At 44.1% G+C, this 26,560-nt stretch overlaps 1 protein-coding gene across 1 annotated transcript in view; it reads right to left on the bottom strand.

Annotated features, from left to right (window-relative positions):
• Positions 1-26,560, bottom strand: part of LOC126252830 (uncharacterized) — a 424,342-nt gene that overhangs the window by 397,635 nt on the left and 147 nt on the right. The gene's annotated exons all lie outside the window — the stretch shown is intronic.

Raw genomic sequence — 26,560 nt, 5'->3', positions numbered from 1 at the left:
TAAAATTTTTCTAAAGAAGGGCCACCTTCCTTGTTTAAGGGTTACTGTCTAATGAGTGTTCTCAAATTGTTATCGTAATGCTTTTTCTGTAATTGTGGAGAATTCACATTTGCCTGGTTGGAATTTTACGAGTGCTTAAAGGGTTCTAGAGTTGTAGTTTTATGGATGTAGAACTTGTTATTTTAAGTAGGCATTACTTTTCCTGAAAAAAGACAAAAAATATTTATTCTAAGTCTGGTCTTTCTGGTTTGTCAACCTGAAATGAAACTCAAACAGTTACTATTAATTTACATGTTATTGATGTTTTTGGTATATCTTGTTAAATAAAGGATTACCAACTATTGTGAAGCAACACATGGCTTTCCGTAAACTCAACCTGCACCTTCCTCCTGACCGTTATGTTGTATTCTGAGGCGTCCACTGAGATATCAGCAGGATCTAAACCAGTGGCGGCTGGTGCAAAATTTTATCAATGCGCTACAATGTTGTGGCCTAGAGCCTTCTGACTGACAACGCTAGTAATCGTAACTAAATTGAATGTTTTGATTTTATGTATATAAAGTGAACTTCTCAAATGTATTCAAATTTTCTAATTCATAGTTTAACATTGTGTGGAATAAAATAAATTAGTGGTAAATATTGGTAACGGCGGGAATCGAACAGAGTCGACGAATAGCCAGTCAGTGGACTATAGCACTTGGTCATGGCACCAATATGAGAAAGGCTCCTCACAAATTCCACATACTCTACATTTCCATAATACGCTACACGCAGTTGCAAAGAAAAATTCTGACTTCGTGTTGTGAGCAACCTAGCACTTGCTGTGGTGGAAGGGATGACGTCACATCAGACCATGCTACTCTCTGAGTTCATCGTAGCCCGACTGTCCATCATTTCGCCACTCGACACTGGTTACTTGTTATTGTAAAGCCAGTGCATACTAGCACGCATCTGAAGATAAATGGGGTAACTGTAGTGCGATTTCTGGTTCGCGTTCAAAGAAAAATTGAGCGATTTTAGTGCGGTTTCCAGTTCTCATTCGAAAAGGAATGGCGTAGTTTTAGCGCTATGTTTACAGTGTGCTGAGTACATTAGCCCATGATAACCAGCCGCCAGTGATGTACACTCTAGGTGCAGGTCGTTAGTAGTTGCTGCCAGTTCGGCCCTTGTGTTGGATGGTGAGGCAGTATGCATCCCAGGTTAATTTTCCGATGATGATGTTGAGGTCCCATACTCGAAGGAGCGTAGGGGACGATGCGGGAGACCCGCACCGCTGTAATAGGCAAGGTCCTAGCGGAGGTAGTTTGCCATTGCATTCCTCCGACCGTAATGGGGATGAATGATGATGAAGACGACACAAGAACACCCAGTCATCTCGACGCAGGGAAAATGCCCGACCTCGCCGGGAATTGAACCCGGGAGCCCGTTTGCGGGAAGCGAGAACGCTACCGCAAGACCAAGAGCTGCGGACGTTAATTTTCAATCAATGATTAGCTCTAAGTGCTGTATTGTGTTACTAATTTTACTGAGTTGATTGAACATGGAGAAGTGGAAGTTGGGACGTCGGAATAGCCGAGTGATACAGCTAAGGAAGGTAACATGGCTGTTCAGAGAGTTTGCTGTAATTTCCATTTGTTGCACCACTCGGCAAGGAGGCACACGTGACGTTAAAGGCAGCCACCCCAGAGTTGGGAGGTATACTGGGTAGTTACGTAAACTGTATCGTCAGCTTATTGGCGCAGGTGGTTAAGCTTGAAAGTACATCCACAGATATATGCATCTGTTGTTTGCGATTGCCGTAGGGCGCCTCCGTCACGCACCCCTGACAGCTGTGGGAGGTGTCGCAGCAGCGTCGCTCCGGACAGCCACGCAGAAGCTGCCGCTCCGGTCGCAGCACGACAGGGCAGAGCGCTCTGCCCCCGTGGAGTGTCGCGGCGTGTCGCCTTCCCGGATGCGCACAGGCGAGGCGAGGCCGACCGGCGGCGTGCCCTTGACCCCGGCCGCGCATGCGCGTGTGACGCGCCGCTGGCCACTGCGACCCCCGACCTCGTGGCATTCCGGCCCCGCGCGCCGCACCACGTACTGTACTGCACTGTCCGGCCCCGCTCCGCTCGCAGCGCCCTCCCACCACTTCTCGGCCGGCGACGCAGAAACGTCACCACAGCCAGTCCCTAACCCAGTTCCTTGCTCGCAGCAACTTTCTTGTTCGAAGTACGACGCAGTTCTAAAACATCCATATTACTCAACGGGGGCACGACCCTAGTTGCAGATTGCGTCTCTAACGGCTTTCAGAGGTAAATATATTACTGGCTATTATAATTGCTACACCAAGAAGAAATGCAGATGATAAACGGGTAGTCATTGGACAAATATATTATACTAGAACTGACATGTGATTACATTTTCACGCTATTTGGGTGCATAGATCCTGAGAAATCAGTACCCAGAACAACCACCTCTGGCCGTAATAACGGCCTTGACACTCCTGGGCATTGAGCCAAACAGAGCTTGGATTGCGTGTACAGGTACAGCTGCCCATGCTGCTTCAACACGATACCACAGTTCATCAAGAGTAGTGACTGGCGTATTGTGACGAGCCAGTTGCTCGGGCACCATTGACCAGACGTTTTCAATTGGTGAGAGATCTGGAGAATGTGCTGGAAACGGCACCAGTCGAACATTGTCTGTATCGAGAAAGGCCCGTACAGGACCTGCAACATGCGGTCGTGCATTATCCTTCTGAAATGTAGGGTTTCGTAGGGATCGAATGAAGGGTAGAGCCACGGGTCATAACACATCTGAAATGTAACGTCCACTGTTCAAAGTGCCGTCAATGCGAACAAGAGGTGACCGAGACGTGTAACCAATGGCACCCCATACCATCACGCCGGGTAATACGCCAGTATGGCGATGACGAATACACGCTTCCAATATGAGTTCATCGCGATGTCACCAAACACGGATGCGACCATCATGACGCTGTAAACAGAACCTGGATTCATCCGAAAAAATGACGTTTTGCCATTCGTGCGCCCAGGTTCGTCGTTGAGTACACCATCGCAGGCGCTCCTGTCTGTGATGCAGCGTCAAGGGTAACCGCGGCCACGGTCTCCGAGCTGATAGTCCATGCTGCTGCAAACGTCGTCGAAACGTTCGTGCAGATAGTTGTTGTCTTGCAAACGTCCCCATCTGTTGACTCAGGGATCGAGACGTGGCTGCACGATTCGTTACAGCCATGCGTATAAGATGCCTGTCATCTCGACTGCTAGTGATACGAGGCCGTTGGGATCCAGCACATTGTTCCGTATTACCCTCTTGAACCCATCGATGCCATATTCTGCCAACAGTCATTGGATCTCGACCAACGCGAGCAGCAGTGTCGCGATATGATAAACCGCAATCGCGATAGGCTACAATCCGACCTTTATCAAAGTCGGAAACGTGATGATAGGCATTTCTCCTCCTTACACGAGGCATCACAACAACGTTTCACCAGGCAACGCCGGTCAACTGCTGTTTGTGTACGACAAATAGGTTGGAAATTTTCCTCATGTCAGCACGTTGTAGGTGTCGCCACCGGCGCCAACCTTGTGTGAATGCTCTGAAAAGCTAATCATTTGCATATCACATAATCTTCTTCTGTCGGTTAAACTTCGCGTCTGTAGCACGTCATCTTCGTGGTGCAGCAACTTTAATCGCCAGTAGTGTAAATGTGTTAAACAACCTGAAACTCTGAAGGAGTATATATTTTATATATATACTTCGCGTCTGTAGCACATCATATTAGTGGTGTAGCGATTTTATATATATATATATATATATATATATATATATATATATATATATATATATATATATATATATATACTCCTGGAAATTGAAATAAGAACACCATGAATTCATTGTCCCAGGAAGGGGAAACTTTATTGACACATTCCTGGGGTCAGATACATCACATGATCACACTGACAGAACCACAGGCACATAGACACAGGCAACAGAGCATGCACAATGTCGGCACTAGTACAGTGTATATCCACCTTTCGCAGCAATGCAGGCTGCTATTCTCCCATGGAGACGATCGTAGAGATGCTGGATGTAGTCCTGTGGAACGGCTTGCCATGCCATTTCCACCTGGCGCCTCAGTTGGACCAGCGTTCGTGCTGGACGTGCAGACCGCGTGAGACTACTCTCCTCCAGTCCCAAACATGCTCAATGGGGGACAGATCCGGAGATCTTGCTGGCCAGGGTAGTTGACTTACACCTTCTAGAGCACGTTGGGTGGCACGGGATACATGCGGACGTGCATTGTCCTGTTGGAACAGCAAGTTCCCTTGCCGGTCTAGGAATGGTAGAACGATGGGTTCGATGACGGTTTGGATGTACCGTGCACTATTCAGTGTCCCCTCGACGATCACCAGTGGTGTACGGCCAGTGTAGGAGATCGCTCCCCACACCATGATGCCGGGTGTTGGCCCTGTGTGCCTCGGTCGTATGCAGTCCTGATTGTGGCGCTCACCTGCACGGCGCCAAACACGCATACGACCATCATTGGCACCAAGGCAGAAGCGACTCTCATCGCTGAAGACGACACGTCTCCATTCGTCCCTCCATTCACGCCTGTCGCGACACCACTGGAGGCGGGCTGCACGATGTTGGGGCGTGAGCGGAAGACGGCCTAACGGTGTGCGGGACCGTAGCCCAGCTTCATGGAGACGGTTGCGAATGGTCCTCGCCGATACTCCAGGAGCAACAGTGTCCCTAATTTGCTGGGAAGTGGCGGTGCGGTCCCCTACGGCACTGCGTAGGATCCTACGGTCTTGGCGTGCATCCGTGCGTCGCTGCGGTCCGGTCCCAGGTCGACGGGCACGTGCACCTTCCGCCGACCACTGGCGACAACATCGATGTACTGTGGAGACCTCACGCCCCACGTGTTGAGCAATTCGGCGGTACGTCCACCCGGCCTCCCGCATGCCCACTATACGCCCTCGCTCAAAGTCCGTCAACTGCACATACGGTTCACGTCCACGCTGTCGCGGCATGCTACCAGTGTTAAAGACTGCGATGGAGCTCCGTATGCCACGGCAAACTGGCTGACAGTGACGGCGGCGGTGCACAAATGCTGCGCAGCTAGCGCCATTCGACGGCAAACACCGCGGTTCCTGGTGTGTCCGCTGTGCCGTGCGTGTGATCATTGCTTGTACAGCCCTCTCGCAGTGTCCGGAGCAAGTATGGTGGGTCTGACACACCGGTGTCAATGTGTTCTTTTTTCCATTTCCAGGAGTATGTATATATATATATATATATATATATATATATATATATATATATATATATAAAATCGCTACACCACTAAGATGATGTGCTACAGACGCGAAGTTTAACCGACAGCAAGAAGATGATGTGATATGCAAATGATTAGCTTTTCAGAGCATTCACACAAGGTTGGCGCCGGTGGCGACACCTACAACGTGTTGACATGAGGAAAATTTCCAACCGATTTGTCATACACAAGCAGCAGTTGACCGGCGTTGCCTCATGAAACGTTGAAACGTTGAAACGTTGTTGTGATGTCTCGTGTAAGGAGGAGAAATGCGTATATATATATATATATATATATATATATATATATATATATATATATTCTGTAAATTTTTCAGTCGAAATTGAGCGAGAAAAATTGGTCCTGGCGCAAAATCAGAGTATCGCAAATATTTACAGGCGCTTTCAGAATTTCTACGGAGACTGGGCAATGATCAAAAGCAAGACGAGTCGTTCGGCGAGGCGGTTGTCATCATCGCAACAAGTTCTTGCAAACCTGTGCGATCTCCTGCGTGCCGGCAGGCTGTACACAGCTGTGATTCCTGCAATGTTCTCATCCGAAAATGAAGTTCAGCGCCGCACCCTCAGTCGGGTAAGGTCATGGACATGGTCTTCTGGGGCTCTGAAGGGGTTATTCTGTTCCGTGCCCGCCGTTAAGGTGGAACGATCAACTCTGAGGTATACTGTGCTACCATCAGGAACCAGAAGAAACGACATCATGTGTTCGTCACCACAAAAAAGCAAACGAACTTCTCCATGACAACACTAGACCTTACACAAGCCTGCACACCCGAAACTTCGTTGGACTGTTCTTCCTTATCCATCCTACAGAGTGGATATTCCACATTTCATTTCCATCCTCCGCAGGAAGCAGTACTTGGATGATAATAAGGTGCAAGAGGACGTTGGCTACGACGTCGACCACTAGAATGGTACCAAGCGGGCATACAGGCCCTTCCAGTAAGGTGGCGTAAAGCCGTCAAATCCAACGGATATTATGTTGAAACATAGGTTTTTGTAACCAAAAGAATGAGGAATAATTTGGTATACTGTGATCCTGAATAAAACCAATTTGCTTAAAGAAAAAATGTGTTGCACTTCTTAATGAACGCTTCTCGTATATACATCCATCTAAAATGTTGTCATAATATTGTCATTGAGAGCTTTATCTTATGTTAGAGGCTGACCACAATAACTGAAGTATTACATTTAGAAAATGTGTATACAGGGTAGTCAAAACACTCTGAAAAATTGTAAGGGTGTTGGAAAGAAGGTTGCGCTAAGAAGTAGCTGTTAGGGAAAAAATTCGTTACGTTACGCTGGTTCCGATCTATTTAACATGGAAGCTAGCCAATGAGGCTGCTGAGCGTGCAAATTCAATCATCCTGATAGACACAATTAGTGACAGTTGTTCCCATAGATAGAGCACGAGACTGCTCAGACTTTAGCTCGGGTTTCATTCTTATTACCTTCTGTGAAATCCTGTCGACTCTTGTAATATAGGGTGCCTAGGAAGCTGTTTTCTCGGATAGCTAAACAACACACAAGCAAATCATATTAATGGAGTTTATTACGGTAATTGAATTGACAATATTTAACTTAGCGGATGTACTATGATGTGTCGCAAGCAATTGGTGACATGCAAATAATCGATGTCCTTCGAGGTATACAGTTTCCTTGTAAGAAATAAATAACAGATCACACAAGTTCATAAGTGACTGCTCGTCTTCGAGTGCGGACGAGGCTATGCGGGTGTTCGCTTTTGTTCTCTTCGTGTAGAGGCCGCTCCTGTCGTGGTGACGACCTGGTCAGCGTGCTACTGGCTGACGTCGTCTCTCATCCCTCTCTGCTGTATCGTTCTTGATCTTCGTGCCAGCGCTTGTCTTTACGCCAGAACTTCTTCTACGTCCAATTTTTATATCGCTCTATTGTTCGGTTTTAGGAGACGAAACGAAGGGCATATTTGCCGACACTGTCTCTGGTGAACGGCTTAAATACGCTTGCAACGGCCTGATTGGCTATCTTAAACGCTAATCAACTCGGAAACGGCGCAACGTATCGAATTTCTTTCTTAACAATTACTTATCAGCACAGCCTACCCTGCAACTCTCTTACAAGCTTTTACACTGTTTCTGACCACCCTGTATGTCTTGATGGCGCGCAAATTACCCATAGTATATTTATCCAGTATTTGAGAATGACAGCACCTAGGGACTTCCAACTAACTTTACACATTAGTTCAGACCTTTGCGAATCTTTTTCTCGCTGACAGTTCCCGGCAAATGAAGAAAGGAAAGAAGTTCGTCGCTTACTACATTTTCGCCGTTCATACTGTAAAATAGCTGCATTAGGCATGACATTTTAATTTCTTACTTATTTAGTACTTACTCCACTCGCCACACAGTTCGCAGACAGCATTCACATGTGTCACTGAGTGTACTTGCAAAAGTATATCGTTGGGCGACTCATAGTCCAGAAGATATGACGTTTTATGCATGGAAGTTCGATTGTTGCTAAAACTCGGGGTGGATAGTTTACTGGTTCATCCTTTTTCACTCAGATCGTATCTTCTTCATGAACGAAAATAGAAATTTGTGGTAGATTTTAACTTATGCGCAGGACTGATGCTTCAAATTTGGTCCATCGATGTATCAGACCCTGGTTTAAGATGAGTTATCACCATTTGAAAAAATCGTGCTTCGTTTGGATTTTACCCGTTTTTTGGGAGGTTTTTGAGGGGCGCTATTTCTAAACTTTAAACGTGTACGAGTCGATTCAAACTTTGCTCAAAGGCAGATAAATGGATAAAATGAAAACTAAATATTTTTTATTCAATAATCTTTATCCGTTCTCGAGCTATGGTGGTTTAAAGTCGAGCTAAGTGTAACATGTAAAATTCGTTCTTACGTGCGTTGAATCCGTGGAAACGATTTAAAGTCAATCAAATAAATAAAAAAATTCATTTTTACGATAAAATTGGAAATTCGCTTTCAGAGATCTTGCTATATTCGGATTTACCTTGCAAAAAACACGTTTTTAAGAGCTTTTTTGCAAGCGCCACTTCTGTTTTCCAAACTTGTGGTAATCAGTTCAAATTTTGTAAGACGGTAGGCAGATACATGTAACTAATGGTCATCCCGTCATTTTGTGAAAACTTTATCCAAGGAACATGGTTCAAAAGATTGTAAAAAAGTCTATAACGGATCAATGGCGCTCGAGTCAACAAAAATCTACATCGGTTACCAAGCTATGGCGGTCTAAAGTTAAAATTATGACAGAGTAAAAGTTGGAAACCAGAATTAAAAATGCTCCCACCATAGTGCAAAAAAGGCGAATATGTCATGGACAGAGTTAGGAATGTAAAAGAAGGAACGAGCTTTCCGACTTATCTGACAACTTCAAATACATTTAAATCAAAACAGCTTGACATACTCGCGCTTTTTTAAGACTTAATCCTACTTCCCGAGCGCAGTGAGCTCTCTTAGCTGCCAGGTGTTGGCAACCTGCTTCTTGTAATTTATAAGCTCCTGTACCCAAAATCCAGAGGGTTCTACATTCTTAGTAAGCATGACGCGATAGCATGTGTCATGTTATACGACATGATATCATGTATCATGTTAATTTCACGCGACACGATGCATTATACTACGTGACATGGGTACTAATACCTGTAAGTACAAAAGCGCCAACATGACAGGATGTTTTGATTTAAATTTCTTTGAAGCTGCAAGATAAATCGGAAAGCTAGTTCTTTCTTTTCCATTCCGAAATCTGTACGGGACACGCCATTTTTTACTTTCTTGTGGTATGATAGGCGCATTTTTAATTCAGGTTATTATTATCATTATTATTATTATTGCAGTCCGCATGAGCAATTCTGTAGTTTAAGAACCGCCTTAACCATTACCGAAAGGAAATCGCACACTGGTACCAACGGTTATGATGTAATATTGTAACATACGGAACCAAGTACGAAGATAATAGTTGCATGCAGTAGTTACTGGGCTATTTGCAAACTTTTACCGCGCTCAGACTGCACTTCCACGGAGACTTGACGATAGCAGGCGTCATTTAACGTCGTGAGGAGATATGACCTTATAATTTAATGCAAGACACAGCACTTGACAACTCCAAAGAAAAGTAACTCATTTTTAAGCCTTGTGGAACAAGTTGACATAGTAGGAAATATGCGGTTGGAGTTTTAATTTGAGGACTGATTTTACACAAAGTGTGGCCCTTGAATACTCCGGAATGAGGACACATTTTCTTGTCACTGAGGCTCCTGATGGCCATGGTCGGCAAGAACGCTTTCAAGCCCTTTACGGTTGTAGGATGCTTTGTTTTTCGGCTAACGTTAGAAGACGAGGTTTTTTCCTAAATTGAGCAGAGTTGGTTCATTTGAGAGGGCCCTGGCAACCAAAACGAGTCCCAAAGAGAGTGTTCTAAACTGGTCTAGATCTCAATAGGTTTCCCATGACATTGGGGGAACTTTTGAAGGTGCTGTGATGTAAACAATAACAACAGGAATTCTTGGGGGGAGACAGCACAAACCTAGACTTAGAACTATTTAAACCTAACTAAACTAAGGACATCACACACATCCATGCCCGAGGCAGGATTCGAACCTGCGACCGTAGCAGCCGCGTGGTTCCGGACTGAAGCGCCGAAAACCGCTCGGCCACAGCGGCCGCCGAAGTGGGAACAGTGGCGGTAACAATCTTCATCAGAGGCACGGATCGAGCACTTGTTTCTGGGAATAATGGGGTCACGGTTTGTTATTGTTTCTTCCCTTCGCAATATAGCTTGCCATCTATCTTTTCTAATGTGTCAGATACGTCGACGATATTATTGATAACATGAGACGTATGATTTTTTAATTTAATAATTATAAATTGTTTAATTACAATATAATATATAAAATGTTTTAATGTGATAATAATAATTTGTATGTCACTACTCAGTATATCGCTTTAATATAAGTTCTAAAAAACTGAGCTTCAGAGAAACCCGAAAATTTGAGAAATACATGAGTCATGTAATAGCAACAAACAGTCACAAGTTGACAACGTCCTAATTTACAAGACATTAATTGGGATCGTGCACTCGGCATTATTATTACAGGAAGTGGACAAGAATATGGGAACACTAAAAAGACAGCTTATTACCATTCCTAACAAGGCGCAGGAAAACTGTCTAAATTCAAAACACGTTCCAGTCGCCTCGGAGCGAATAAATTCAGGTCTTGTTCGGTTTTCAAGGGAATCTTATACATACAATTCTACCTGCAAAATATGTGCAGTTCAGGTAACGGTCATGGAACTGGATAGTAATGGCGCAACCTGCTCTCCAAAGTAGGCCACAAAGACTCCATAATATTGACATATGGTGACTGTGGTAATCATGGGAGCTGCGACAATTCACCCTCGTGCTCACAAAACCTGTGCAGGAGCTGTGTGTTTGGGGCCCTGTAGTCTTGTAATGCTGATGTGAGCACAGGGGAACCAACATTGTATCTTGGGGTGGACCTGATCAGCGAAAATGGTCACATAACCCTCGGCAGTAATGCGGTCTTGCATAGAAACCAAGCGTACCACGACATGGCTGCTTAAACCATCATCTAACTTGTTTCACTGTTGGGATTTAAACTCGGCCAGAAGTTGGAAACAGTCTGAAACAAGTCTTATCCGATCAAATGAGATTCCTTCATTGTTCCATGGTCTCGGTTTTTTAGTTTCGATACCACATTTTCCTGTTACGGACGTCTGCAGCATTGATGACTGGTTTTGGAATTCGAGCTCGTCCTGCAATTCCGTGCTTCTGGAACTCCCATATTGTTAGTGAGGGATTCAGTTCTGCAGCGACTTTTGCAGCTGCGTCCTCTTATTTTCCGTCACAGTCCTCTTCAACACACCCTTTCGTCCGCGTCGTGACTTTGGAGGTGACATTTTTTCCGCTTTTCCTGTATGCGGTACAAATCTTCGATGTGGTGCCTCTTGAAACACCAAGCACTACGGTTACCTCCGTTACAGAAGCGCCCACCGTATAAGCGCCAACAACCTACCCACGTTCAGAGTCAGACAGCTCCGATACAAAGTACAAGTTCACAGAACACTCTTCTGACCATGAAGGCCACTTGCAATGTGTTAAGGACATTGCCCAGGCGACGTTCGTCATCAAATGCAACAGCGCAATCTACAGACTTCACTAGCATCTGCAGTTATGTTCAAACGTGCATCTCTCGTGGTGCTTCCATATTTTTGTGCGGTCCTTGTATTTCCTCTGGCACTACGTTTGTGAGCTCGGATCTAAAGACTACGGCTTAAGTGAGCTTGTATATGTGATATGTGGGGAATACTATATATTTCAGTCGTTTCCGCCTCCGTTCGATAAGTCAGTACGTGTGTGCGCGCGCGCGTTTGTGTGTGTGTGTGTGTGTAGGGTCTGTTTCGTTCTGGCTTCCCTTACTCAAATTCTTGTGGTTTGTCTTCTCTGCTTGTGGCCTCTCATACCGTGTCGGATTTGTTGTTGGCAGCATGTACGGTCAGTCCGTAAATGCTCGCCTTTTCCTGACTGAAATGATCGCTGGAGGTGGTTAAGCCGCGAGCTCGTCCACGTTGAAGAGTCTTCAAAACAGAAACTGAAAAGTGTCTTTTATTTAACGTAACTTGTAAGTTCTGCAATTGCTAGCTTTTTTCGAAACACTTAGTTTTCGTGCTACTTTGTTCTCCGAAAGTTAACTGAGGGTGTTCCTCCTAGAAGTCGTCCGGTGCATTCACTCTCATATTTTGCCAAGTATTTGCAATTTCACGTTTGGAATGTGTAGCTGGAGTCAGCCTAAAGAAATACTTCTCATTTTGTTTTCGACGTCGATGGGAAGCCTCTGTTTTCCGTTACAAACAATTTTACGTGTCCATTCGATAGAGCGATCCCAAATAACTGCAGTGCAATATTTGTATTATCCATGTGCATTAACATGGACAGTAAAACACAGAGAATAAACAGTACTCCTTTAGTGACTGAGCTGCGCTGCTGCAAGGCGGTAGCAATCAGCGCAGGTTAGGGTGGTGTTCTTGCTGCTGGAGTATTAATTAGTCTTTGTGTTTTACTGACCTTGTTGATACACATATCTAAAACGAATATTTATCACACTTCAGTAGCGAATGAGCACGTAAAATTCCGTTTAAATCATTTTGTTCATAACGGGAAACGAACCGACTCTTTCCGTCGGCAACTAGGCATCACATGAAAGTTGTGATGGTCAATGTTTGTTTGGACTGACTAAGTTCAAATGGTTCAAACGGCTCTGAGCACTATGGGACTTAACAGCTATGGTCATCAGTCCCCTAGAACTTAGAACTACTTAAACCTAACTAAACTAAAGACAGCACAAAACACCCAGCCATCACGAGGCAGAGAAAATCCCTGACCCCGCCGGGAATCGAACCCGGGAACCCGGGCGTGGGAAGCGAGAACGCTACCGCACATCCACGAGATGCGGGCGACTGACTAAGTATTCATTGTAAAAACGAAATTGCGTATATCCCCCACAAGCAGCAAAGAAACTGGCACCTGATGATTCTTAGGGGGGACACCAGGTACTTTTACTCAAACCTACTTTTACTGAAAAGTTTTTATGGGGTTGGATCATGACCCCCTTGGATGTGGGCCTGTACTTCGTCCCTGAGGAGCAAGCCAAAGAGGTGAACGCAATGCCGATAAGCTTAAAACTGGAATCTTGAACTGTTTCCTGGAACTGCGCTGTATCCCTTAGCTTGGAGAATATGACGAGGAATCTTGGAGAGTGCAGGGCCTCTGTTGCCACCCTGCCGGCAAGTGGGGATCAGCAAAGCTACGTTACAAGCATAGTCTCACACACACTCGCGACTGTCACTCCTGTGACTGGTCTTCCTGTCTGACCACTGGAGCGATACAAGCAGTCCAGTCAGCATAAAAGATTTAAATAAGTCTAACCTAAAACCATTTTTTCTGAACGGCTCCTTCTGCTTCACAGAATAATTGCCGGCAGGTTTAGGGAAAAATTTATTTTAAGTGTAATTGCATGAAGAGGATTGACAAATATGTTCATTACTGTTAACCCTGTGGTGCATGAATTTCACTACAGTGGACATCTTTTAATGGTCAGTTCTCTGGCGTTTTCAGTCAGTCATGAGGCTGCAAATGCATGCAGGACACAACACCAGTGGGGAGTGCTCATTGCAGTGAACTGTGTGCATTTGCAGTTTCACTGACTGATTGAAAATGCCAAAGAAGCGACCATTAACAGCTGTCCACTGTAGTGGACGCTATGCGCCACAGGCTTAAATTCAGCCAGTGAGACATTTAGGGACTTGTAAATTTCCGGTGATCACAGATATTAGTAATGCATACATATCCCATAAACCAACTCGTTCCGCATTATTTCAATAAAAAGTCGTCAAATATTCTTTGGACCATGTTACTAATTAAAAAACACCCTGGAGTTGTCTCAGCGTCACGTCCATCATAAGAAAGGAGTTCTTTTTCATCCCTACTGCCCAGTTTCTACGAAATAGTTATAACACATCTCGCTTAATGACCAAGGCACCAAAATTAGACAGATTCGGGCCCGTACAAAGAGTTACCGTTAGACTTTCTTCCGCATACCAGCCACAAGTGGAGTATCTACATCTACGTAAGTATTCCGCAAACCACCATACGGCGCGACGGACAGTTCTTTGTGCCAGGATTAGTGAAGTCCTTCGTGATACACTCACAAATGAAACGATGGAGAAACGACTGTCTACACGTTTCGGAAAGAGTCCTGATTTCTCCCATCTTGCCTTCTCGGTCCTTACGCAAAAATGTAAGTTGATGGTGGTGGGATCGTTCTGTAGTAGGTCGGAACTTTCTCAATAGCGTTTTGCTAGAAGAACGTCGTCTTCTCTCCCAGAAATTCCCATTTGAGTTCAGGAAGCATCTCCGTAATACTAGAGTTTTGTTCGAAGATACGGGCAAAAAATCTAAAACCATGCTTCTGAATACTTCGATGTCTACATCTACATACATACTCCGCAATCCACCATACGGTGCGTGGCGGAGGGTACCTCGTACCACAACTAGCGTCTTCTCTCCCTGTTCCACTCCCAAACAGAACCAGGGAAAAATGACTGCCTATATGCCTCTGTATGAGCCCTAATCTCTCTTATCTTATCTTTGTGGTCTTTCCGCGAAATATAAGTTGGCGGGAGTAAAATTGTACTACAGTCAGCCCCAAATGCTGGTTCTCTAAATTTCCTCAATAGCGATTCACGAAAAGAACGCCTCCTTTCCTCCAGGGACTCCCACCCAAGTTCCTGAAGCATTTCCGTAACACTCGTGTGATGATCAGACCTACCAGTAACAAATCTAGCAGCCCGCCTCTGAATTGCTTCTATGTCCTCCCTCAATCCGACCTGATAAGGATCCCAAACGCTCGAGCAGTACTCAAGAATAGGTCGTATTAGTGTTTTATAAGCGGTCTCCTATACAGATGAACCACATCTTCCCAAAATTTTACCAATGAACCGAAGACGACTATCCACCTTCCCCACAACTGCCATTACATGCGTGTCCCACTTCATATCGCTCTGCAATGTTACGCCCAAATATTTAACCAGACGGCCGGTGTGGCCGTGCGGTTCTAGGCGCTACAGTCTGGAACCGCGTGACCGCTACGGTCGCAGGCTCGAATCCTGCCTCGGGCATGGATGTGTGTGATGTCCTTAGGTTAGTTAGGTTTAAGTAGTTCTAAGTTCTAGGGGACTGATGACCACAGATGTTAAGTCCCATAGTGCTCAGAGCCATATTTAACCGATGTGACTGTGTCAAGCGCTACACTACTAACGGTGTATTCAAACACTACGGGATTCTTTTTCCTATTCATCTGCATTAATTTACATTTATCTATATTTAGAGTAAGCTGCCATTCTTTACACCAATCACAAATCCTGTCCAAGTCATCTTGTATCCTGCTACAGTCACTCAACGACGACACCTCCCCGTCTTCCTTCAGTTCGACATAGAGGGCATCCCAAATATTATTTCACTTTTCAGTAATGGTTCTGTTGTTGTATACGCGATCTCATCAATAGATGAACTACCTTTTCAAATGGTTCAAATGGCTCTGAGCACTATGGGACTCAACTGCTGAGGTTATTAGTCCCCTAGAACTTAGAACTAGTTAAACCTAACTAACCTAAGGACATCACAAACATCCATGCCCGATGCAGGATTCGAACCTGCGACCGTAGCGGTCCTGCGGTTCCAGACTGCAGCGCCTTTAACCGCACGGCCACTTCGGCCGGCAACTACCTTTTCCTAAAATTCTCCAATTAACAGAAGTTGAGCATACTCGTTCCCTCCTACCGACCGGACATGCTCATTACGTTTCATATCGCCTTGCAGCGTTACTACGCCTTGCTATTTAACAGACGTCATGTGTCAATAAGTAAACTATTAATAATGTATTACACATTACAGGGTTGTTTTTCCTACTTATCTGCGTTAACTTAATTTTCCCCCATTTAGAGCAAGATGCCATTCATCACATCTAAAAGAAGTTCTAAGTCATCTTGTATCCTCCTACAGAAAAGGCAGAGAGGAAAATTAATCTTGCACACTGTTTACCCCGCGTGACATACCGTATGGTGGACGGCAGCGACGTCGCGGAGTGGACGTGCCTCGCGCTGCGGCTGCTCCGTGACTCACGAGGGCCACGCACGTGCTAAACTCGGCCCCATTCATTTCCTCAGTTCACACACCGTGAAAATTGCTCATAATAACTTGTGAATACAGCTGCGGTTTAACAAATTTGTTCGTTGTGCGCGCTATACGTGAACCTAATATCAGAGAAAAATCTGTCTTACTGAACATAGACATCTGAAACAAAGCATTCTCCTCATTTATACGCGCATATTCCCTTAGCTGACAAGTGTTCACATTCGTAAATGCTAATAGCTGTGAGTGCGCACTTCGCAATTGCTGAACACGCTCTCCTTCTCCCCCTCTCCTTGTCCATATCCCCCTCGCCGTATCTTTCTCCATATCCTCCTCTCTCCTCTCTCTGTCCAACTCCTCCTTCCGCCTCTCTATGTCCATTCCACCATTCCAACCCCCCCCCCCTCCCATTTCTGTCCATTTCCTTGTCAACCTCTAGCTGACCTTGAGCCTTGTTTATTGTTACTGAGAACGAAACCTTGATTGGGAACTGGTCGCTTAAAATGAATGGGTCAATCGGCTGGGTTGATCGGTAGATGGGGCATGAGAGACCCCTTCCTCCTGCTGGATCTGTAAACATAGTGCCTTCAATGACAATATTTCGCATAGTTTTAATCTCTAAACGGGTAGCATCACAAGATCCCGTGTGATTCAAATTCTGCAGAAGTACTGTAGTCATATGCCCATAAGCCATAAAATATAGTTTCCCTGTTTTCAGCTAAACAGACTGCGCTGAAGAAAACAAAGCTGCCCATCGACGTGTGTACAATTTTTTTTAAACCAAGGCAGTGTCCCGACAAGCTGACTCACTCACTCACCACCCAGCCCAGATCATTATGGACAGAAACTTAAACTTGCCAAGAGGGTGTTGATGTTATCTGTAGGCGTTATTTAAGAAAGGATTTTTCGAAACTCCACCCCAAGGGGATGAAACAGGGAATGAAATACTTTTTCAATGTATGTCCCTCTCAAGATAATTTTGAAGCTAGAACTACGTAGACTTGTAGTTTGTTTATCGCTCAGAAATAAAGAAATATGTGTTCAGCACTTATCGTAATTTTATCCCTATGGGGGGTGATACAATAGGTCAAATTTTTTTAAAAAATAATTCGTTATTAAAGAACTACTAAAGTATTTTTAAAACTGCATCTATGATAACTGGTATTTGACTTCCCTGTTACAAATAAAAAAAATACGAATTTCTGTGTTTTTGGAAATTCAGGCCTAAGCAGGTGATATAAGAGATGAGATGTTTTATGAAAATATTTTATTATGAACGCAATGCTAAATCTACGAGAAGCTGAATTTGGCTTCTGGCTTAAAAATAAAAGAAATACGTGTTTCACTGCTTTTGGAAATTCAGCCACGATGGGAGTGAAGTAAGGGATAAAAGTTTTAAGGAAATAATTCAGTATGCAAGCATTTGTAACCTATATCAACAAAAATTTGTATTTGGCTTCTCAGTTAGAAATGATAAAATACGTGTTCTACTGTTTTTGGAACTTCAACCCCTATGGGGGTGGAACAGCGCCAGACTAATCCACTGACTCACTGTCGCCAAGCCCAAACCGCTAAGGATAGAAACTTCAAATTTGGTGAAGGTGTGGACCCTATACTGCAGGCATCGCTTACGAAAGGACTGTTCGAAATTCCACTCCTAAGTGGCTGAAATAGATGATGAAAGGCTTTTCGAAAATATGTCACTATTAAAGCACTTTTGAAGCTAGACCTACGGAAATTGATATTTGGTTTCTCAGGCTAAAATAAAAAAGCCGTGTTTCAGCGTTTTCGGAAATTCAACCTCTAAGGAAGCGAAAGAGGGATGACAATTTTTACGAAAATATTACATTATAATAAAAAATATTAAATATAATTCCATGAAAACTGGTATTTCACTTCTCGGTTAGATACAAAGAAACATGTGTTAGGTGATGAAAGTTTCTATGAAAATATCACCACAAGGAAAAAAAGGCATTATCAACTGAAACTATGGATTTCGACTACCAGAAATACTTTTTGATCAGAAACACATCCAGGAAAGAACAAGTTTCGATGGCCTTCGTGAAAACTAGAGAAGGTGTTGCTATTTCTGAACAACATAACAATTCGATTAAAGAAAAAGGAAAAAAATCTGTGAAGACCATACAGTCTACATCGGCGAAACCAGTTTTTCAAAGAGAAAGAATATACATAACACAAACAATTTGTCTAGTGGTTTAAATCCCCTACTATCACAGTTGCTACTGATTGCAAGAAAGAATAAGAAACCGCAGGTTTCCACAGCACAGCATGGCACAGCATTTTCTGTATCACAGTCGAAGAGCATATACATTATTGTTTTACAAAATATATGGCGTATGTCAGTCTCAGTGTTATAAGGTATTGCGTAAAAATTTGAAGTAAGTCACTCAAGAATTTTTCGTGATTTTTGCTAACAACTTTTCCATATAATACACTATATATACATATCTGTATATTATACATATTAAAAATATATAGCCTATCCCTGCCCAAATATTCCTTATTATATCATGTAAAAATTTAACGTAAATTGAAGAACTTTTTTCGAGAAGAAACATTGTTGGCAAAAAATTCGAAAAAAGTTCTTGACCAATTGAAGTTAAATTTGTACACGATATTATAAGAAACATTTGGATAGGCACAGGATATAAGTAGGCTGTTTAGGTTTTCATGTTGGTAACGCCACATAGCGCTCTGTATGAAAATCATGGCGGATGTGGGGAGAGAGATGGCAGAATTTTGAGAGCGGACAATCTGGACGTGTGTCCATCAGAAAGAGTAAATTTGTAATACTGGATATCATGAACTCTAAGAATGTTATATATATAATAAATTGTTTGTTCTCTATCAAAATCTTTCATTTGCTAACTATACCTATCAGTAGTTAGTGCCTTTAGTAGTTGAATCTTTTATTTAGCTGGCAGTATTGGCGCTCGCTGTATTGCAGTAGTTCGAGTAATGAAGATTTTTGTGAGGTAAGTGATTCATGAAAGGTATAGGTTATTGTTAGTCTGGGCCATTCTTTTGTAGGGATTATTGAAAGTCAGACTGCGTTGCGCTAAAAATATTGTGTCACTTTAGTGTTGATCAGAATAAGTAAAGAGAGAAATGTCTGAGTACGTTCAATTCTCCTCAGCTGTTTGAAAATCAAATAACGTAAGCGGTTTATCAGCAGAGTAATTCATAAATTTTTCTAAGGGGAGGTTTCAACTATATTAAAAATATATAACTTATGTCGTCCAAATGTTTATTAGACAATTGTTTAATAATGTGAAGTAAAACGGTCAAGAATTTCCTCTTTATATAGTATTATTTATTTATGAACAATATATATTATAAAAAATGTAGCCTATGTCTGTCCGAATGTTTATTAGAGAATTGAAAAAATTAGAAGTAAATCGATCAAGAACATTTGAGATTTTTGGTAACAACATTAAACATCAACTTGTTTTTATAAAGCACTATAGGTTTTCAATATATGTTTATACACCACATATATTTTAAAAATATGGAGCCCATGCCTGTCTGAATGTTTATTAGAGTACTGTACAAAAATGTCAGTAAATCGATCAAGAACTTTGCGATATTTTGGTAACAACGTTAAACATCGACATGTCTTTATACAGAAGTATAGATTTTGAATATGTGTTTATAAACGACATATATTTTTAAAATATGGTGCCTGTGTCCGTCCGAAGGTTTATAAGATTATCGTGTCAAATCTAAAGTAAATCGGTCAACGACTTTTCGAGATTTTTGCTAATAACACTGCCCATTTATACATACCCATATACAACATGTATTAAAACAAATTTAGCCTATGTCCGTGCAGACATTAGAGTGTCGTGTAAAAACATGAAGTAAATCGGTGAAATACTTTTCAAGATTTTTGGTAAAAACTTTAAAGAACGTCTTTTCCTTATATAGTACTATTGATAAATTATGGCGTTATCAAAGCTATGATAGTTTGTTGTTATAATAGTTCTTAAACTAACTGTGTGGTACATGTACTTCTCAAATTTTCGGACGTATGCCATTCAAAGGCTAAATTTTTCTAAACTGCTTTTTCTTGGACATTGTACTAAAGGAATGTTCTATTTGAAACTTCCTACCAGGTTAAAATTATGTGTCGGACCGAGATTCGAACTTCGTCCCGAGTTCGAATTTCGGTCCGACAGACAGTTTTAACCTGCCAGGAAGTTTCATATCAGCGTACACTCCGCTACAGAGTGAAAATTTCATTCTGGGATGTTCTATTTACTGATGTAAGCAAATTGTTACTGTTACATTGAAATATTTTATGTACTCTGTGTAGCTAAGCAATATATTATAATATTATTGTTGTACTCTGTTGTTATTAAATACTTACAAAACTACGGCATGTTGAAAGTAAGGGCGCTGGCAAATTAAATTGGGGGGTGGGGGGGGGGGGGTGGAGTTTAAACCCTCATCCAGGAACCGAACCCTTCATTGCCCGCCTGCATTGGCGCTTTCTACTCTTGCATTGTCCAGTATAAAGTACCTGCAGATATTTTCTTTAGTTGTTAGTTTCACGAAATCAAGTCGCAGTATATTGTTTACATGTCTATCAGAAGTTATGGTTCCGTGGAAAACGATAGGTCCAGTATTCCGTGTTGCACTAAATGCACACAACACTCTTGGTATAATTTATGGTGATTTTCAGAACTCCAACGTCCATTCCTCTGCGAGTCATGTACCACGATAAATGCCGTCGTGTTTCAAAGAAAGGGGTGCTTTTCTGGATCAACCTATCGATCACGCACAGAACGCAGTCGCTAGTCACAATACTCACATCGAGCAACAGTATCTGAGTTGTTTAGTTGACGCACTACCGTTGTTTTGCCAGGTTTCGATCTGCGCTTGAACGTGTCACTGTGAGGAGACGCTGCCGACTCACCAGTTTGAAGTGATAAGTGGCACAACGATTCTCTACGACATCTTTCCAAAGCCGCTCCTAACGTGTCGAAAGTTCCATTGCCTCCTCTCAAAAGTCCCACGAGTGCATCGGAGCGATACCGTGCTCGGAACCTGCCTGCCCGGTGCTGGTTAACGATCAAAGCCATGCACAGATCATACATGAAACAGCCTGTAGAGAACAACGAGTTAATGCTTCACATTACCAACTGATGTAAAGAAACAACTCAGCGACTCCGTAGTCTAGTGATAAAGTCAGCCATCGGTAAAGAAGAGGAGGAGCACGCGGGTTTGATTTGCGGAGTCCAGATGGTTCTGGAATTGGTAGGCCTGGAAAACGGTATTCGTGGACACGCGTGGAAAACGGAATAGGAGTAAATAATTCCATAAACTGTAACATTATCCACTGGTGTGGCGTCAAATCGGAATGACTGCGCTCTGCTCTAAACCTTACATCGTTTATGTAATTAGTGGACTCTTAAAACATCACACAGCCGTTACAAAATCAGGACTTCGCGATGCCACTGTATACTGTGGTACGTGATTATTCACGTTCTAAAATCGAATCGAAAAATGTGAAAACTATAATATATTTCTGTTCGATTCGCAAATTGAGTGACGTAAAATGGCCGTCTGCATCTTCAAGTACACGACCCTAGTTTTTCATACTGTTTACAACACGTTCCACATTGCACAGTGCTGATTAGGATGTTATTGCAACTCACATATATGATCACTGCTTTGGACATTTCGACACTTACTAATAGTAGCAATAAACCTTTAGAGCTCAGTTAAGTATGTGGACTCTTTATGAAACCTAATGAAGGTCGATAGCAGGCTGAAACCGGTTGTGTAATAAAGATTATTTCCTATCAAAAGGTGTGATAAAACATGACATTCAAAGAATACTTAACAGCTGTTATCCAGTGCCTCCTAACGTTACGAAACTCTCTTACCTTCTTGTTGTCGTCCAGCCAAGTCTGTGAATGAGTTGCATAATTGTATACTAATAATTCATGAAAATAAAGTCTTGATTACAAAGAGTCCCTCGTAAAATCGCAAGATTCCTGTCGCGAACTGATTGTTGCAGATCTAACACACTGTCTCCGAGTTGCAACAAATTTTCTCCTACAGTACGACATGGTGAGCTTCGAAAATACTGAGCCAGAAACGTTATTGGCACACTCCGAGATAAGAAAACGACGCACCATGATGGAGTTATGCAAATTCGTCACGAACTGATATTCACACAGGCATCGACGGGGAATGTAAAATTGTTAACTTTGGTGTTCGGTTGATGAATATTAACGCTGCAGACCAATTTCGCCGCGCAGCTGACAAGGATAATAATCAGGGGACATGTCGGTACCAGTGTTCTTGCGAATTTCATTTCATGTGCTGAGTTGGACAGTAACTATGCCTCGTAGGCAGGAGGGTGAAGAATATTCACAGATACTTTATATGGATATGGTGTCTGTTCTTTCGAACATGTCCGATACCTTCATCTGCTGACGGACGTTGATATATATCAACGGGGACAGGGAAAATGTGTGCCCCGATCGGGACTCGAACCCGGGATCTCCTGCTTACATGGCAGACGCTCTATCCAGGGACTGTCTCGCGCACGCCTCTCGCGAGACCCATATTCTCACCTTATATGTCCACACACTACATTCGTAGTGTCCCTACCCAACACACTCATTACTCGTGGAAGACATTCTTACCATGGCCCGTAAGAGTTCGGGTAATATGTGTGCATCCGCACAGAAGAAGAAGGTCATGGCCGGTATTGCCAGAACTACACTCCTGGAAATGGAAAAAAGAACACATTGACACCGGTGTGTCAGACCCACCATACGTGCTCCGGACACTGCGAGAGGGCTGTACAAGCAATGATCACACGCACGGCACAGCGGACACACCAGGAACCGCGGTGTTGGCCGTCGAATGGCGCTAGCTGCGCAGCATTTGTGCACCGCCGCCGTCAGTGTCAGCCAGTTTGCCGTGGCATACGGAGCTCCATCGCAGTCTTTAACACTGGTAGCATGCCGCGACAGCGTGGACGTGAACCGTATGTGCAGTTGACGGACTTTGAGCGAGGGCGTATAGTGGGCATGCGGGAGGCCGGGTGGACGTACCGCCGAATTGCTCAACACGTGGGGCGTGAGGTCTCCACAGTACATCGATGTTGTCGCCAGTGGTCGGCGAAGGCGCACGTGCCCGTCGACCTGGGACCGGACCGCAGCGACGCACGGATGCACGCCAAGACCGTAGGATCCTACGCAGTGCCGTAGGGGACCGCACCGCCACTTCCCAGCAAATTAGGGACACTGTTGCTCCTGGGGTATCGGCGAGGACCATTCGCAACCGTCTCCATGAAGCTGGGCTACGGTCCCGCACACCGTTAGGTCGTCTTCCGCTCACGCCCCAACATCGTGCAGCCCGCCTCCAGTGGTGTCGCGACAGGCGTGAATGGAGGGACGAATGGAGACGTGTCGTCTTCAGCGATGAGAGTCGCTTCTGCCTTGGTGCCAATGATGGTCGTGTGCGTGTTTGGCGCCGTGCAGGTGAGCGCCACAATCAGGACTGCATACGACCGAGGCACACAGGGCCAACACCCGGCATCACGGTGTGGGGAGCGATCTCCTACACTGGCCGTACACCACTGGTGATCGTCGAGGGGACACTGAATAGTGCACGGTACATCCAAACCGTCATCGAACCCATCGTTCTACCATTCCTAGACCGGCAAGGGAACTTGCTGTTCCCACAGGACAATGCACGTCCGCATGTATCCCGTGCCACCCAACGTGCTCTAAAAGGTGTAAATCAACTACCCTGGCCAGCAAGATCTCCGGATCTGTCCCCCATTGAGCATGTTTGGGACTGGATGAAGCGTCGTCTCACGCGGTCTGCACGTCCAGCACGAACGCTGGTCCAACTGAGGCGCCAGGTGGAAATGGCATGGCAAGCCGTTCCACAGGACTACATCCAGCATCTCTACGATCGTCTCCATGGGAGAATAGCAGCCTGCATTGCTGCGAAAGGTGGATATACACTGTACTAGTGCCGACATTGTGCATGCTCTGTTGCCTGTGTCTATGTGCCTGTGGTTCTGTCAGTGTGATCATGTGATGTATCTGACCCCAGGAATGTGTCAATAAAGTTTCCCCTTCCTGGGACAATGAATTCACGGTGTTCTTATTTCAATTTCCAGGAGTGTATATACTTTTTTCTAATTTCGGACATGTCCGAAAAAAGAGACACCATATCCATATAAAGTATATAGTTCTGGCAATACCACCCATGACCTCCTTCTTCTGTGCGGATGCACACGTGTTACCCGAACTCTTACGGGACTTGGTAAGAATGTCTACCGCGAGTAATGAGTGTGTTGGGTAGGGACACTACGAATGTAGTGTGTGAACATATAAGGTGAGAATGTGGGTCTCGCGGGAGGCGTGCGCGAGATAGCCCCTGCAGTCGCACTATCCTTTGTGCAATCGGTGGCTCAGATGGATAGAGCGTCTGCCATGTAAACAGGAGATCCCGGGTTCGAGTCCCGGTCGGGGCACACATTTTCATCTGTCCCCGTTATATATATCAACGCCCGTCAGCAGCTGAAGGTATTAATATATAATTCTAATATTCACAGATGTCAGCATTTAGGAGAGTAGGTGTAGTTGGGCTCAAATAAGCCGGATGGGTTAATCAGTGAATCGCTCCCCATTTGAATAAGAGCGATGCTACTATTCGACGATATTGGCAGGAATGGGTGAACCATGGCCGAACACAGTCAAGAAGGAAGAGGAAGACGTGAGCACCGAAGAATCGTCACGAGGACACTCAGAGCATTGGATTTATCATTATCATCTTTCCGACGTGAAACTGGTGGTTCATGACCACAAGGACCGTTAATAGTCGGCTTACAGAAAGGGGGCAAAGCTCACGGCGCCTCCTGGGTCGACTACCATTGACCTCTGTACACCAATAAGCTTGTTTTAAGTGTTGTTGGGCATATTCGGCCTGGAATCGTATTGACTGAGTCTAACTGGCTTCAGTGGTGAGGCCTGCTTCGAAATGAGTCCCGATGACGTGTCTGGAGACGTCCCGGACGGCTGTGGGATACCAGCCTGCCTGTCTGTCGCCATACGGCCTGACAACCACGAGTCACGGTGTTCGATGACATTTTATTTCACAGTAGGGCTCCTTTGTTTGTCATCTGCGTCATCCCTGCAGCATAGTGGTACGTCGGCGGTATTGTACCCTTCGTCCTTTTTTTCGTAGAGTGTAAGTTAATTGTCACGTCATTGTACGCCAGCCATAAGCGGAATCAGCAGTTGTCGCGTCACTGTACCACACACATGTGCTCGACCACTCGCGAGCCAGTATGACCACAATCTGCTATGCTGCAAAGGAAGATGAGCGCCCGTACGAATTTGTTATCAAATGAGATGAAGAAAGTAAGGAACTCGTCAATTGCTCTCAACACCTTAATACTTTTGTAAGCATAAGTGGTAAGTACGTTCCTTCCTCCGATCGGTTGATACCCTCGATAATTTATAACAGGCTCAACAGTTTAATTTGGAATCGAAACCACAATGCCTTCACTTTTTCGCACATAAACCAATGTCACGTTCCTTGGAGGGAAAAATTCTATACCTCGCTAGGGATCGAACTCTGAAGGTTTGTATTTCTCGTCTGGCATTTATCAGAGCACTCCGCAGGCAACACTCTAATCGCTATCTGCACAAATGGGATGAAGAAAGGTTATCAATTACTGTGGCCTGTACAGTATTCCTGCTGGTGAGGGAAGACGTAATTTGTGATAGCTGTCATAAACGGTTGTATCCAGCGACAGCGGTGTAAGATGTTCTGATTGTTCAAAACCATTGTCCAAATTGCAATCGCATTCTGACTCATGTGGACGAGACACGACTATCTAGTCCGAGTTCCAGATAATTCTTCGATAGTAGAACTTTCAACTTAATCTCATAACATCACCGTGTGACACGTCCGAGTTAAGAGTGCTGCGTGTTAGTATAGGTTTTGAGGCATCGTACAGGATGATCGGCAACTATGGCTCTGTTTAGTATCTTTATGTACCAAAATAATTTGAAAACAATTCCTGCGATAGGAAAAGGCCTAGCCTGTACATGACTGATGTTAGGTTTCACCAAACAGCACAAACAATCAAGCACTCCTCGCTGTCCTGCAGGTACGGCTTCCACAACTGCCTATGCATTCGCAACTGCCTGTAGAACAAGTCTGAAATCTGTGCTGTGATCTCTCCCCCCCCCCCCCCCCCCTCTCTGTTCCCCGATACACAAAAATTGTAAGCATCTATTTTTGTAATTGTGTGAAATATTCGCCATAGCTTTCACTCAGTTTCATTAATTAACTCTCAGTATTGCAATTCATCTCCCCAGTGTGTTTAAACAAACACGAATTGATTTAAAGATTTGATCTAAGGGTTAGTTGCTGCATTAACGCTGAAATGAATATTGTGGATTCACGTCGGCAGTTAAACCGTTGATTAAAAGCGTAT

Source organism: Schistocerca nitens, chromosome 1, assembly GCF_023898315.1.
Source record: "Schistocerca nitens isolate TAMUIC-IGC-003100 chromosome 1, iqSchNite1.1, whole genome shotgun sequence".
Classification (NCBI taxonomy): Eukaryota; Metazoa; Arthropoda; class Insecta; order Orthoptera; family Acrididae; genus Schistocerca; species Schistocerca nitens.
This window is presented reverse-complemented; position numbering and strand designations above follow the sequence as displayed.